This window comes from Globicephala melas, chromosome 4 (assembly GCF_963455315.2).
Source record: "Globicephala melas chromosome 4, mGloMel1.2, whole genome shotgun sequence".
Lineage (NCBI taxonomy): Eukaryota > Metazoa > Chordata > Mammalia > Artiodactyla > Delphinidae > Globicephala > Globicephala melas.
The window spans coordinates 89,349,425-89,364,804 of NC_083317.1; the positions used below are offsets into that span (position 1 = coordinate 89,349,425).

General features: G+C 35.8%; 1 protein-coding gene across 5 annotated transcripts in view; it reads left to right on the forward strand.

Annotated features, from left to right (window-relative positions):
- TBL1XR1 (TBL1X/Y related 1) overlaps positions 1-15,380 on the forward strand; it is a 187,805-nt gene that overhangs the window by 99,324 nt on the left and 73,101 nt on the right. Inside the window, exon 3 of one of the 5 annotated variants that reach the window (XM_030863264.3) lies at positions 12,430-12,546. The exons of the other annotated variants lie outside the window; for them this stretch is intronic. The gene's annotated coding sequence lies outside the window, so the exon portion shown is untranslated. The remainder of the gene's footprint in view (positions 1-12,429; positions 12,547-15,380) is intronic. 5 annotated transcript variants of the gene reach the window in all.

Below are 15,380 nucleotides of genomic sequence, written 5' to 3' on the forward strand. Positions count from 1 at the left end.
AGTAATTTTTTTATTTGAAAAGGCATTTAAATATACTTTAAAAAATTATAGTAAAAAACACATAATGTAAAATTTACCATGTTAACCATTTTTAAGTGTACAGTTAGTACACTTAAGTGTAGTGTTAACTATATTCACATTGTTGTACAACACATCTCTAAAAACTTTTTATCTTGCAAAACTCTTTACTCTTTGAACAAAATCTCCTATTTCTTCCTCTCCTTAGCCGCTGTCAACAATCACTTTACATTTTGTTTTCATGAGTTTGACGTCTTTAAGTATCTTATATAAGTGGAATTATACTGTATTTGTCTTTTGTGACTGGCTTATTTAACTTAGAGTAATGTTCTCTAGGTTTGTCTGTGTTGTATCTTATGACAGGATTTTCTGCTTTTTAAAAGGTGGAATTTTTGTACATATATATCATTTTCTTTATTCCTCTATCAATGAACATTTGGGTTACTTCCAACTTTGGCTGTGGTGACAAATGCTGCAGTGAACATGAAAGTGCAAATATCTCTTTAAGATCCTGCTTTCAATTCTTTTGGATAAATATCTAGAAGTGAGATTGCTGGGTCATATGATAATTCTAGTTTTAATTTTTTGAGGAAGCTCCATACGCTTTTCCAAAGTGGCTGCACCATTTTACATTCCCAACACTAATGCACAGGGTTCTGATTTCTCTACATTCTTGCCAGTACCTGTTATTTTCTGTGAGAGTTTTTGGCTGTTGTGAGGGTTGGTTTGTTTCATTTTGGGGTAGTGAGCACTCTAATAATGGGTGTGAGGTGATGACAGTAATTTCTTAATATCACCATATATCCTTTTAGTTTGAGCTTTTACAGATTGACAACAAAGTCCATACATTACATTTGGTTGCTACGTACAGCTTATGCTTTACCTCTTTATTATATTTTCCTTTTTATTTGTCTTGCAGGGTTTCCTCGTTCTGTATTTTGTTAATTGCATCCCTGTAGTAAAATGCCTCTCTTTCCCTTGAATTTTTTAATTTAAAAGATTAATCTAATTCAGGTTTTTTTTTTTTTTTTTTTTGCATTATTTTGGGGTGGGGGTAGGATGGCAGAATATTTTTTAGGTGGTACTAAGTAATTCCATGAAGAGGCATATAATATTTGTTTGTTATTGCATTTGATATGTTATTGCATTGTAGTTTTTATTCTTATTCTTAGGATACTCAGATTGTCTTGGCCAAAGGAGCCTTTTTAAATTGACTTCTGAATGTTTTTGACACAACTCTAGTAGTCTCTGCTAGCGTCCTTGCTTTTTGACATAACAAGATGTTCCTGAGCTCATCTTGCACATGTTCTTCCTTAGTCCCCAAATCAGCTGTGTCTCCAGAAAGTCCAGTTCCTTTTAGTGAAAGCAGTATGTAGAGCCGCAGTCTAGTGCTAAGGGTATTCGTTGTTTCTGGATGTCTGGTATGTCTGTGATATATCTGATAAAAATGTTGGATTTTAATTTTTCAAACTTAAATCCTTTGATTTCAATATTTCCGTCCTTTCTCATGCTGAAAAATCTTTTTCTAATGGTATTTATATAAACTTGTTTCTTTTGTATATTTATATTATGTATAATGTTATATATATTTAACATATAAATGTATAAAACAATATATTATTTAAAGGTATAAAATATAGAATATGTAAGATGTAAATATGTAAATATATAAAATAAATATGAAATTATTGTACATAATATAATTTGTATCTTTATAAATATATTTTTATATATTTAAACCAGTACCACCAATATGATTACTGAAAACTGCTTTTTCTTTGGCCCATGACCCACTGGGGGTTTACATTCACAGTATTTTGAAGTACTCAAAGTAAATCCACTTGTATGATTTTTCTACCAACTTAGTACAGAATCAGGTCCATTTGTTTCATTGTATTTTTAATTTTTAGGATTTTAAAATATTGATTTAATCTTATAATTTTATAGAAAACATTGATATTACTTCAAAGTGAAGTATGTACTTAGTTTCTTCTTCCCCTTATAGGTAACCAAGTTTAACTAGGTTGCTACTTTTAAAAATAAGCAAACCTATGTGTATATATATACACTGAACATTTTGGAGATCACCTTATAGTAGTGTATAGAGTTAGTCCTCATTCTTTTTAATAGCTGTGGAGTAGTCCATTACATAGATGTAGCTTAGCTGTTTCACGAATGGCAGTTTTAGGTATGAGCATAAATGTTCATGTAATTTTGAGGCAGTTTGCCAAATTCTTTTCTGTAGGTTTTATGCCATCTTATATTTTTTCCAGTAATGTATGAGGGTGTCTGTTTTCCCACTTGTAAACAGTGTATAGTCAGAACTTTTTGGATATATACATATTTAATCTGATAGTTGAGAAATGGTGTCTCAATGTAGCTCTAATTTGCATCTTATGTGTTTTAGAACAATTTGTATGTTTTTTTTCTTTGAACTGTTCCAAAGGTAGATTCTCATTTTCAAGAAATGTCTATCAACTTTGTTGACCAATCCCTTTAGGCCTCCTCTTTTCTCTTGTTCTAATTCTACAGTTATCCCACAGCTTCTAAAACTTAATTTGGTTTAACAACAAGATTTTCCTGCTAAGAATAGAACCTCGCTGACCAGTTGTTTGAGGTTTGATTTCCGTGGAATCAGACCCTCGATTATAACCATTTTATTTGAAAGCTGAACCCAGGAAGTTCCTGTGGGGAAATGAGAAAAGGAAGATAAGGAGGCCAGTACAAGATGCCTTTGAGTAAGTTAATATGTTAGACTGTTGGGACTCACATCTTGTGGGGACCTCTGGGAGCCAGTATGTAGAACATGCCTCTCAGCTCTTCCACTCATGGGTCAAGAAAGTTGGGGTACTTTGTCCACCAACTCTATTCCTTATTGGTTGAGTTATGCTTTGGGAAGGGCAGGGCATCAGCTCCTTAGAACTTCCCCTCTGACCTAACTGTGGCCAGAGATGACCTTCAGGTGTTTGCAGTAAGAAGCTGCCTAGTTCCTAAGGAAAACTGAGTGATCAGGGGTTATGGGCTGGACACTGCCAGCCTCTGTTGCATCGATGAATATTCTAGTCTACTGGCAACTATATTTCTCAGTGTAAATTAGTAAATCATTCTTCTCATTCATAAATTGCTCTAGTGTATTTTGTTAACATCTGTTCTCCTAGAACTTGATTATCCCAAGAGAACAGATAAAAGTAAATTATGGCTTGCCAGACTGAGGATAAGCCCCCAGAGTTGTAACCCTACCAAGAGGTAACTCCCAGGAAGCAGTGTGGTGCGTATTGAGGAGCTAGTGATCTGTTCCCTTTTACTCTCCACTTCTCAAGCGTGTCATCTGTAAAATAATTTGTTTTGTTCACTGTAGAGAAGTTCATTGTCATTATTTATCATCTGCCTTTCACTGTCCTGTACTTTTGAAGTGGTATTACTAAATGTGAAGCATGAATGGCACTGCCATATAGACAAGACTGTGTGAAGTCTTTATTTTATTTTGGTTGAGAATTTATGCCTCTGGAGAACTAATTTTCAAGTCAATAGTAAGAGGGTTACATTGAAGCTCTCTTAGTTTTGGGGATTTCTTTTTTTTTTTTTTCCTTTTAATGGATGGAGCTGAAAATAGCTACAGGCTGAATTTCTTTCAGAGGGGTCTATGCCTTTGCTTATGTCTGAGCAAGTATACCTTTGAAAATGTATGGTTTATTTTCTATTAAAAACAAAACAAATGATAAGCTGAAAAGAGCAGAGCAGAGCACATGCACATTGGAGTTGTAGTTAACTGAATGCCTTCATCTTTACCATTGGATGTTTGTTGTGTGATGTGAGGCTGATACAACTGTCTAAAATGGAACCTGAGTGACTGTGGTTTCATTTGGAAGGCAAAGAAGGTGTGGATTCTTTCATGGATTTAATCCTTAAATTAAATGTGATAGTAGAACTTGTTATGGTGAGTTGATGTTGCTATTTAAAAATTGATCTTCATGCTTCAGATAACTTGGTGTCTGTTCTACAAGTTCTTAATATAGGCACCATGCAACCAGAAATAAAATGTACCTCTCTTTTTGTCTCAGGGAACCCAAAATAAAGTGAGCAAGGACTTCCACCTACATAGAGGGATGAATATTTAATGGAACAATGTTAAAACAAGAGGTGTCCTGTCATTGATTATTTTCTGGCTTTATTTTTTTAAGTTTTTGCAACTTCTCACACTGACCTCACTTTGTTAAATTCAGTCTTAATAGGGTCTGACACATTTAAGATTGAGCTGCCTTGTCTCATATTAGCAGTGTAGCCAAATTTGAAACTACAGGCCATATTTCATAGGTGTATTGAAGCCATTTGGGGTCGTCTTCTCCTTGCTTTCTTTCATCAATCCATCCATCTTCCCAGGGGATAGTATTGCTTTTTAAAAAAATTTGAGTTTTAAGTTTTTGCTCCAAAGAAAAACTAACATACTGAAGTTTGGTGTGTAAAAGACAGGAGTTTCCAAATTTAACTGTTTGTTTGCTTCTTCATGTTCTGTCCTTTTCTGTAAGCCAGTTAATTTCCGTCATATCTTTTGATTTTTCTCTTGGTTCTTTTTAACAGAGTTCCTTCATAATGCCTATTTTTTTCTCCTACACTATGATTACTATTTCCTCCTGTAAGGAGGATCTTTTTTTTTTAAAAATGCTAACGTTCTTATATATATATATATATATATATATATATGTATAAAGGACCATCTTGATTTGACATTCATTTCCAGTCAGAGTTTAATGGAATCATTTTGAGTTCATTGTAATCTGATATTTTAAAAAAATGATTTAGAGCATAAGGGTTTATGAGTTTAGAACAGAGTACATAGAAACATATTAAATGTGTAGGAGACACCAAGAGACATTTTCATTAGTTTAAAGTTTTTTGATATATGAAAAAGTAAATTAAAATCAGACAAAAAATGGAAAGATGAGTGAGTGTTCTGAGAGAGAGAGTAGATATCTTATTTAAATGTCTCTGTAACTCTGTGAGGCTGTTAATATTTCTGTTTTATAGATGAGGAGACCATCATTCTTGTTTATAATCACCTAGATAATAAATTGTAGAGTCTGAAGTCTGAATCAAGTCTGTTTCCACAGTTCTGTCCTCTCTTCTGAGAATGCATATGTATTTCTGTTCTCATATGGAAATGATAGGAACTGTGACATGATGGAACTGGGGTGGGACTCTGGGTTCTTACAGAGATTGGTTATTGCCCTTTGTTTTACCTGAGGAACAATTAAGGAATGAAACTGTTGTAGAGTCCATTTTAAAAAAATTATATCCATAAAAAAAAACAGGGGTTTCAGTATTTGCAGATTTACTTAAGCTTTTTGTTATTTTCATTCAGAGGAGGGATTCAATATTTTGGCTGAAATTTCAGAAGCTAAATAAGTCACAGCAAAGCATCTGAATTGAATATTGTGTACTTTTAAAACATTTTGTGTATCCTTCACCAGTCTTTTTTTTCTTTGTGGTACGTGGGCCTCTCACTGTTGTGGCCTCTCCTGTTGCGGAGCACAGGCTCTGGACGCGCAGGCTCAGCGGCCATGGCTCACGGGCCCAGCCCTCCGCGGCATGTGGGATCTTCCCGGACCGGGGCACGAACCCGCGTCCCCTGCATCTGCAGGCGGACTCTCAACCACTGCGCCACCAGGGGGGCCCCTTTCACCAGTCTTTTAATTCATTTAATTGAGAAATGTATTTGTTTTATAAAGTCTTTTAATGTATTTCTTACATACTTTGCCCTCAGTTGTGGATAGGATAGAATAAACATTGTCTTTCATAAAAGTAAATATTCAGTACTTGTTAATTCATTTATTTTGAAATATACATAAGCCATTTTTTTTTCTTTTACTGCAGTTCTACCCATGGTAGAGATGGAACTTTATTTCAAAACCAGGCTTTCTCTGATTTGTCCTCCTGCCTGTACCATGGCAGATCTCCTAACCATCAGTGGCATACAGTTTTTGTGTGTGTATATATAAGGCAGATAAGTCATCAAGACACCTTGGGCCTTGTTTGCCTTTGCCTCACTTTCCCCTCCCCTCCCACCCCACAGCTGCACCTGCAGTGGGTAGTGTTGTGGCCACTCTAGGTGTAGCTGTTGAGCACTTGAAATAACGACTGGTTATAACTCAGATGTACTGTAAATATAAAATGCATGCTGGATTTTGAAGACAGTTTTTTAAAAAAGTGAAATCTCAATCTTATACGGATTTCAAGAAATTATAATATTTGGATATATTGGATTAAATAAAAATACATTATTAGAATCAGTTGCCACCTATTTCTTTTTAAGTTTTACATGTGGCTACTAGAAACTTAAAATTAAATATGTGGTCTGCATTGTGGCTTGCATTGTATGTCTATTGACAGTGTTGTTCTATACCTTGCTGGTCATAGCTACCAGACCTAAAGATTCTCCTTGTCTGCCAGAAACAAGTAATTAGAGCGATAAAGAACTTAAGATCTGGGGAAACTGGACTGACCCTCAGAGTTCCTAAAATAGATCATGGGACTACATTACAAAGCTAAGTAGGTTGTCATTATTTATAAAATGAGAACCCAAGGCTTAGAGAAGTGATGCCAGATCACGTACTTTGTTACAGTAGAGCACCAGGACTTGAACCAGACCCCCTAATTTGTAGTCCAGCTTTCTTTTAAATTCTGTGTTAATACAAACTGTATAGAATTTGAATATTCTTCAAAGGTGAATCATGAGTGCTTTCACAGGACCTCAAGAGGAGACAGAATAATAAAGATTAAGGCATCTTGGCTAGAGATCTCTAAGGTTTTTTTCCCACTATAGTTAAGAGTTAAAGGTACAAACTGTGAGGAAATTTTTCTTTTATTAAAATTAGATTTTTATTCTCATCTGTTTGTGTTAATCTCTTATTCAGGAAGATCAATATTTGCTCTCCTTTGTCTACACTTATTTTCTTGTCAAATCACTTTTCCCCTAGATTTTTCAGTTATACAGTTTCTGTTTGGTTCTTTTTATACTTTCTGCTTCTGAGAAGTTCTGTCTTTACCATCATTTCAAGTGCCTCCCTTTAGCCCGTGGAGGATGGATAAAACAGCTGCCTTAACATCTTTGTTTGATATTTCTCACATCTAGATCATCTCAATATTGGCATCTGTTATTTTCTTTTTCTTTGGGAATTAGATTTTCTTGATTCTTTGTATGTTGAGTAGTTTTTTATTGTATCCTCTCAGGAGATGATGATGATGATGATGATGTTTTTTTGTCTGTTTGAAAACAGACACGTTCACTGGAAGTTCTGTTTGTGTCATGGACAGTGGTTCCACTGTGAGTTCAGCGTTCAAAGCCTTTGCTCCGCTGTCCTCACGTGCATCCCTCGGTGTTAGTGTGGGATGCTGGCGGTGGCTCATATCTTCAGTTCTCAAAGCCTTTGCCTTTTTGAGTGTGTTCTGTATCCACATCCTGGGATGAACTTGGGACCTGGGTTGATGCGTATACAGAATTACAGGATCCAGCTCCCAGAGGCCTCTTTTTCCTGGTTTAGTTTGTCTCTTTTGAATCAGGGGGACTGGCTCAATCAGGGTCTCGAGGGGAAAAAACATGAGAAAGGAGGTATGTCAATTACAGTCTTGAATAAGTGTGTTCTTAAGCATAGTAGGGGGTTATAATTCCAAAAAATGGGGTAGTGACTCCTATAGGACAAATCCTCCCACAAATAGTGACTGCAATCTCTGGACAACATATGAAAAAAAAAAAAAAGTGAGAGGACACTGTAGAGCAAACAGAAACGAGAAGAAACTGGTCTGGAGTGGTATCTTAAAAGAAGGGAGTGGCCTTGGGTGAGCTTCCCATTGCGATGGTGTTTTGTCAGCGGGCAGGCTCCCGTTGGCTGGTTTGCAGTCTTACTGGCTTGAGGAGCCACACAGTTCAGAACTACCACAGCGGCTGCAGAGCAGTGGAGCCCAACAGGAGGAAGAGGGGGAAGCCTAAGGAAGGAAAGAACCACAGAGGTCGAGTACTGAATTCTGTGTATAAACTGTCAAATACGGGGACTGACCCCTAAACTGGAAACAGTCCAGGTATCTATCAACAAGAGAATAGATACACAAGCTGTGCTGTATTTGTATCACAGAGTACTATTGATCAGTAGAAAGGAGCAAACTGTTGGTACCTGAAGCAATTTTGACTAATCTCTGAAACATTATGCTGAATGAATGGAGCCTTACATAAAACAGGACATAATGTATGGTTCCGTTTATAAGATGTACTAAAAACAGGCAAATATCTATTGTGTATTGGGGTGGAGGGTGCAAAGCTAGTCAATGTTGGGGGGAAAAGTCATTGGCAGGGTTTAGAAATGGATGAATGGGTGCTGGGGACAGGGATTATGTAGGAAAAGATATGTGGGAACTTTCTAGGGTGATGGTAGTATCCTATGTCCTGTTAGGGATTAGAGTTACTTGAGTTTACGCATTTGTCAAAACTCATTGAATGGTATACCTTGTAAGTATCCATTGTATTTTGTTTGCATGAAATTTTTACTTTAAGAGAAAAACCATACTAAATACTTTATTATAGTTAATGATAGGCAATAATGAAGTTATATATGGGGGAAGTTTACTGATATCTGTAACTTTTTTTGGAATGCTTAAAAAATTAAGATTAATTAATAATTGTGGTAAAACAAGTAGAAGGAAGTGTTAATTTTAAAGTCTTGGTGATAGCTATGTGAATATTCTTTGTACAGTGCTTTCAGTTTTTCTGAATGTGTGAAATTTGCAAAATGAAACATTATATTGAATAAAAGATACTACTAGGCAGTATATCTCTAAACTAGTTTCCTGCTGTTAGTACGTTGTTTTTAGTGGCTTTCATAAAAATTGATATTTCTCTGAATTTCAAAAATAGGTTAAAGAGTTTATCATTGACAATTTTCTGCCTATGCACTAAGCTCTGAACTGTTTAGGATGTAGAAAGATATAGAAGTAGAAATAAACAACTAAAGTGGGAACGCAGACATCCACACAATAATTTGATTACTTCAGAGTGATATAGCAAAGTCTCACTAAGATCATTTATAATACATAAATTCTGAGGGAATGGATACATAATTAGAGTGTGATCAGAGTTAAATGTAATTAGTGGGAGATGGAATCCCTGGGGTCGCTTATTTTGAACAAGTTTTGAAAATGCTATTAGAGGAAATTATTAGATTCCCTTTCCATTCTTTTAATTGGCCAATTGTGGTTTATAAAGTATGGTTTAGGACATTTTTTACTGTGTTGTATTCATCCTTCAGAAGAGGAATGCTACATGATTTTTATGCTAAAATTGTTAGATTGAATGATGAGAATTTATTTTAAAAAATAATCTGTATTTTAGGAATATGGTAATTGTATGTTAATAAGCTGTTCTATTAAAAAGCAAATGATCATTGTTCCAGAATTTTGTAATTTTATAAAGTCTTGAGAGATAAGTATAGTGTTATTAAAAAAAATTGACATAATATCCAGTATTAAGGATAACCATTCTAAAATACTGTTTTGTTTTTGTTTTTGGTTTTTTTTGCGGTACGCGGGCCTCTCTCTGTTGTGGTCTCTCCCGTTGCGGAGCACAGGCTCCGGACGCGCAGGCTCAGCGGCCATGGCTCACGGGCCCAGCCGCTCCACGGCATGTGGGATCTTCCCGGACCGGGGCACGAACCCGTGTCCCCTGCATCGGCAGGCGGACTCTCAACCGCTGCGCCACCAGGGAAACCCAATACTATTTCATTTTTTATCCTAATTTACTCTTCAGAAATCTATTATGATAGACTGAATTTTTTAGATGTATATATCAGAATAAATTATAAGTGGATAAAGATGAGAGAAAACTGAAATATTAAACTGTAAATTGTAATTATGAAATGTGAGATTTTTTTAGCCATTAATTTGATTATCTCAATTTCTTTTTATTGGCAGTTTTTTTCTTCCCCAAGCCTGATACGAGAACTTTGAACAAAACTAGGCAGTTATTAAATACATTTTAGAAAATAAAAAGTTATATGTAATTAATTGATGTTTAAATGGCTTGATAATTTCTAGTGAGCAGAAATTAGTCAGGTTTGGACTTATTTTTGGTCTTTTGTGTTTTTATTTTTCCAATTATATTGCAATAATAAAAAGAACGACCATTTCTATTAAAACTTTCTCAAAGCAAATGTGCTGCAAAAAAACCCAAACAAACAAAGAGCAACTGTGCTGCTGTTTTGTGTGCAGCATCTAGCCATTTATAACTGTTTCTAGAATTTTGTATTATTGATCTCTAAATGAGGCGTTTTGGTCTTTGGGAAAATTGTACTGTATGCTGACTTATGTAAGTGGTAGGAAGAATAACAAATGTGCTTATGTTCTACAAATTGAAATTTAGTGAGGAACAATCCAGTGGGCTTCTTGCCACATACCAACTAGTTATTTAAACATCAAATTCTCCTTTAACTGCTAATCTTGGTACCAACGCCTTTCCAAAGGAGAATAATACTTTACCCAGTACAGTCAACCAGTCCTGAATTTTTGAGGAGCTGGTTTACATCTGTTTGATTTTGGCTAAAAACAATACTGCTTATAGTAATCATTAGTAATTGTATTTTTATAAGTAAATAAGCATAATATTTAAGTGTCTCTGAAAAAGTCATAGGGGGAGGGGGTAGTGAGGTAGTTGGAGTAATTGCTGAAAACAGCTTAGGCTCAAAATAGCACCCTAAAGTATGCTTCACATATCATACTGATTTCTACTGTGTGCAGCTAAGTGTAAGGTTATTTTAATCAACTCATTAGGGCTGTAAATCAAAATACCCAGATTAAAGTCGAAAATATATTTCATGTGAGGGAAAATTTTGTTTCCCAGATTTTTTTGTCTCAGAGATACATGGATATCACAACTATTTTAAGACTAGCCAAGAACAAATTTCATTACCATCAAGACAGCTTTATTTTTGTCTTTGTTTCTGCCAGCCAGAGAGAAATTTTATTAGTGATTCTGAATAACATATTAGGTATTATATTGCCAGGGTGAAATGTTCAAGTGAATAATTAATGGAATTGTGTGTATGCCAATTTATTTTATAATCACTATGTAATTTGCATAAAGTAAGCTGTAAAAACAAGTTTTTTTCATTGACTGTTTCATTTTATCTTTAAATCCTTTAAAAGATATAGATTACATCCTTTAAAAGAGATTTTTGATAGTTTTTTTTTTTTTTTTTTTGCGGTACGCGGGCCTCTCACTGTTGTGGCCTCTCCCGTTGCAGAGCACAGGCTCCGGACGTGCAGGCTCAGCGGCCATGGCTCACGGGCCCAGCCGCTCCGCAGCATGTGGGATCTTCCCGGGGCACGAACCCGTGTCCCCTGCATTGGCAGGGGAACTCTCAACCACTGCGCCACCAGGGAAGCCCTTGATAGATTCTTGATAGTAGAGATATGTTTTTGTAGAGATATGTTTATTGGTTCTCATATACCTAGAGTTTTAAAAGTCTGCCAGGTGAAAATCATAGCATTCACATAAATAAAAAAATAAAGTATAACATCAGCAGATCTATGAACTTAAAACTGAATTTATTAGACCCTGGATGATTAGCTAGGACCAATCAGTTAATTACCTATATTTAGGAAATTGCAGTTAGGAAACCACAAGTTTTTGAGGCACCAGAGCCTTTCTATTATTTGTTACTTATAGAAGCTTGATTTCTTTCAGTATAGAAAACTTAAACAAAAGATACTCTTCTCTTTTTATATTTCTTTGTGTCACAAGTGGAAAAAAATGTCAGTTATTTCAAATTACCTTGTCAGAAGAAGCCAGGTTCTATTTTGAGAGCTAACCAGGGAAGAAATTATTATGCTTAGGGAAAATACTCTCATTAACAAAGAAGGATATCATAGCATAATTATTGTTTTATTGCAACTAAAAGTAATTGTTTAATTTACTCTAATCATTTTTTGTGTCATTTTACTCTTTGTTCAGTTACTTAATTGTGGAAAGTTATGAGGCATTTTATCACCTAAAGTAATTACTAGCCCAAAGGTGTTCCTGTACTGTTTCCAAGATTTACTTGGGCAGTCTGGCTGCTGAATAGGTTTTTTGAGGTCATAATTTGGTCACTCACTGCTAATCTAGTTTAGATGATAATGTTACTTACTAAGGCTGGTATATTGTAAAAACCTTTCTGGTAGTTAAAAGTTATGAAGTAATTGCTTTTTGCAGTTCAATATTTGTGAAAATTGTTTTCATCCCTGTTCCATCTGCTGTTTGCAATGTTAACTTTACTGTTAACAAAAATCCTGCATTTTATTGCTTCTTCCTAAATTCATCTGTAGAATCCCTCAGTGTTAAAGCTAGAGGAGCCCTTTCAGATTATCTAATTCAGCACCCTCATTTTACAGATGAGGAAACTGAGGGCTTGGACTAGAACAGAGGTCTCCTGACTCAGTCCAGGACTCTTTCTATTACATCATGCTGCCTGATGTTTGTTTATGGAACTCGGCAACATCACGTACAGGGTGAGCTTTTTTTTTTTCCCCCCCAAATGAACACACAAAGTAATAGCTACTCATCAGCTGCTCTTCATCATTCTTAACTTTCATTTTCCTTTTTTACCCATACCTATTTTAATCCATAATATATAGCCCAATTACTCATGACTTTATTTTGCTGCTACTTCTTGGCATTTGACCATTTTTTTTTTTTTTTTAATTTTTTTGCGGTACGTGGGCCTCTCACTGTTGTGGCCTCTCCTGTTGCGGAGCACAGGCTCCGGATGCGCAGGCTCAGCGGCCATGGCTCACGGGACCAGCCGCTCCGCGGCATGTGGGATCTTCCCGGACCGGGGCACGAACCCGCGTTCCCCGCATCGGCAGGTGGACTCTCAACCACTGCGCCACCAGGGAAGCCCTTGACCATTATTTTTAAGAGCTAAACTCTTAGTAACAAGGTTTCTTATCAGTAACCACGGTAGCCTTACCAGGCACTATAGCAACAGTAGATTAAAATTCATAACAGGAACAATTTATGGTATCTTAGGTTTAGATTTAAGAAGTGAAATATAAGTAGGTAAGTACAAGAGTGTGTATATGAGATCTAAGAGCAGATGTGGTACCAAATATGAAAGCAATTTTTTGGTGAAATAACAAAATGCCAAGAAATATTAGCCAACAGTGTGGCATGGTTGCAGTAAAATGCCTTGTCCTGTGAACTCATGGCTTTAAACACAATTGTGTTTTAGATTATTGGATTATTTTCTGTATTGATGCGCATATTGTCCCATTTTTGGCTAGAGAGAGCCTCTTCAGGTTGGTTCCTATGTCCTTTAGATAAGACCTTAGTTTTAGGTAGCTGTCTTGCTTTTTGGTTTGACAAGGTATTACAGGTTTGTATGGTTTTCAAAGGTAACTCAAGGACTTCTAAGTTCTTGTAATTAAGTTCAAGATTTATAAGTTTCTTTAGGACCAAAGTATCATCTCCACTCTTCCATTTTTATAAAAGTTTTTTATAAACACTGTCCATCATTAATTTTGCTTTTTATGGAATTAGGAAAAGACAAAATCTTTCAGCTTAGACAAAATTAACATGCTTCTCGTATATATTTTTAAAAATCTCTTGTTTCATGTCACTGAAATAACCATAACGTTAACCTCTAGAATTTTAGGGTAAACTAAAGCACTAATGCTCAACTATGAATGCTGGATAAGTTTGTTGGATTGGTAGAATACTGCCATCATAGTCACACCTTAATCACTTACATATGTATTATATATATGTGTTACTGCAATTCTTTGACTGTTTAGCTATTTATCAGCCATTTTAAAGGGTCCCTACCCACCTGCCAGTTAACTAATTGTGTTTTGTGTTTCAGGTGAACTAAATCAGAGGTCCCGAAATATTAGGTGACAGTAGTTTTTCTGAAAATATATCTGTGGGGAGAACGATTGTAGGATGTTTTACATGAATTGTGCTTTGATTATATTTCTTATGCATGAGAGCTATATTTTATGACTTATGAAGATGTGTGTGTATATATATATATATATTTTATAGCTATTATGTGTTGAGTGCTAGAATATAAAGTACAGGCTGCCTTTTTTTTTCTTTTTTTTTTTTTTACGGTACGCGGGCCTCTCACTGTTGTGGCCTCTCCCATTGCAGAGCACAGGCTCCGGACGCGCAGGCTCAGTGGCCATGGCTCACGGGCCTAGCCGCTGCGCGGCATGTGGGATCTTCCTGGACTGGGGCTCGAACCCGTGTCCCCTGCATCGGCAGGCGGACTCCCAACCACTGCGCCACCAGGGAAGCCCCAGGCTGCCTTTTAAATGCTTTAATTTGGTAGTGACTAAAAAATCAAATATGCACAATAAAAGGTGATATAATAACAATGTTAACATGTAAATTATAAATTGGCTTTCCATGCACTCCTACCTACCTGTGAGGTTCGTAGATTAGATTTTATTTCTATTTTTCAGAATGAGAAACTGGGGCTCAGGGAGGTTAAATGTCTTAATGTCAAAAACAGTAGCATTTGAAAGAAAATAGCAACATTCTGATTTCTAACCTAACAGTTGTTTTTTAACTACTGACCAGTTTTGAAAAGGGTTTTTTTTTTTTTTTTTTTTTTTTAAAGAAACAAAAAAGCAAAAAACTATGCTTTGGGGTACAGGTGGAAAGGAGGAAGCATCTTTTTCAAGGTTGGCGTTTGAATAGGCTTCATAAGGAGATGACATTTGAAGAATAGAAAAATTTCACCACTTGTAGTTGGAACAAAGAGCTTAAAAAGCAGAAATGTGGGAATTGGGGGGATGTTAGAATGATACAAATATATTCACCTGAAGGTAGAGTACATTCAAGGAAGGTGCTGTACAGGTAGATGGATACTTTGAGACCATATGGAGAAGGAGAACGTAAATGCTTCGAGAAACAATTTAGAGTAAATGTGGAAGCTAATAGATACCGATGAATACATATGACATAATCAGGGTTATGTTTTATGCATAGATTTTAGAAGACAGTATGAAAAAACCTAGGAGACATTGAAGTTATTGTAGTAATACAGGTGGTAGGTACTGCAGAAAGGAAGGCATGGTTGAAAGTGGCGTTGTATAGGTAAGAGAAGATGGAATCCAAAGGATTGCAGGTAAAAGCTGAGGTAGGAAATTGAATCCAATATAATACTAAAATTTAAAGTGTTGGTGAATGATGGAATTAGTGATAGTTACAGGCAAGAGGAGAAACACGTTTGGGAGTATAGGGCATAAATTGCCGCTAATAATGCCGAGTGATGATATCTGAAAGGATGTAGATATTTGCACATCAGTCAGCTGGAACTGGAATGTTTGGAATGGGA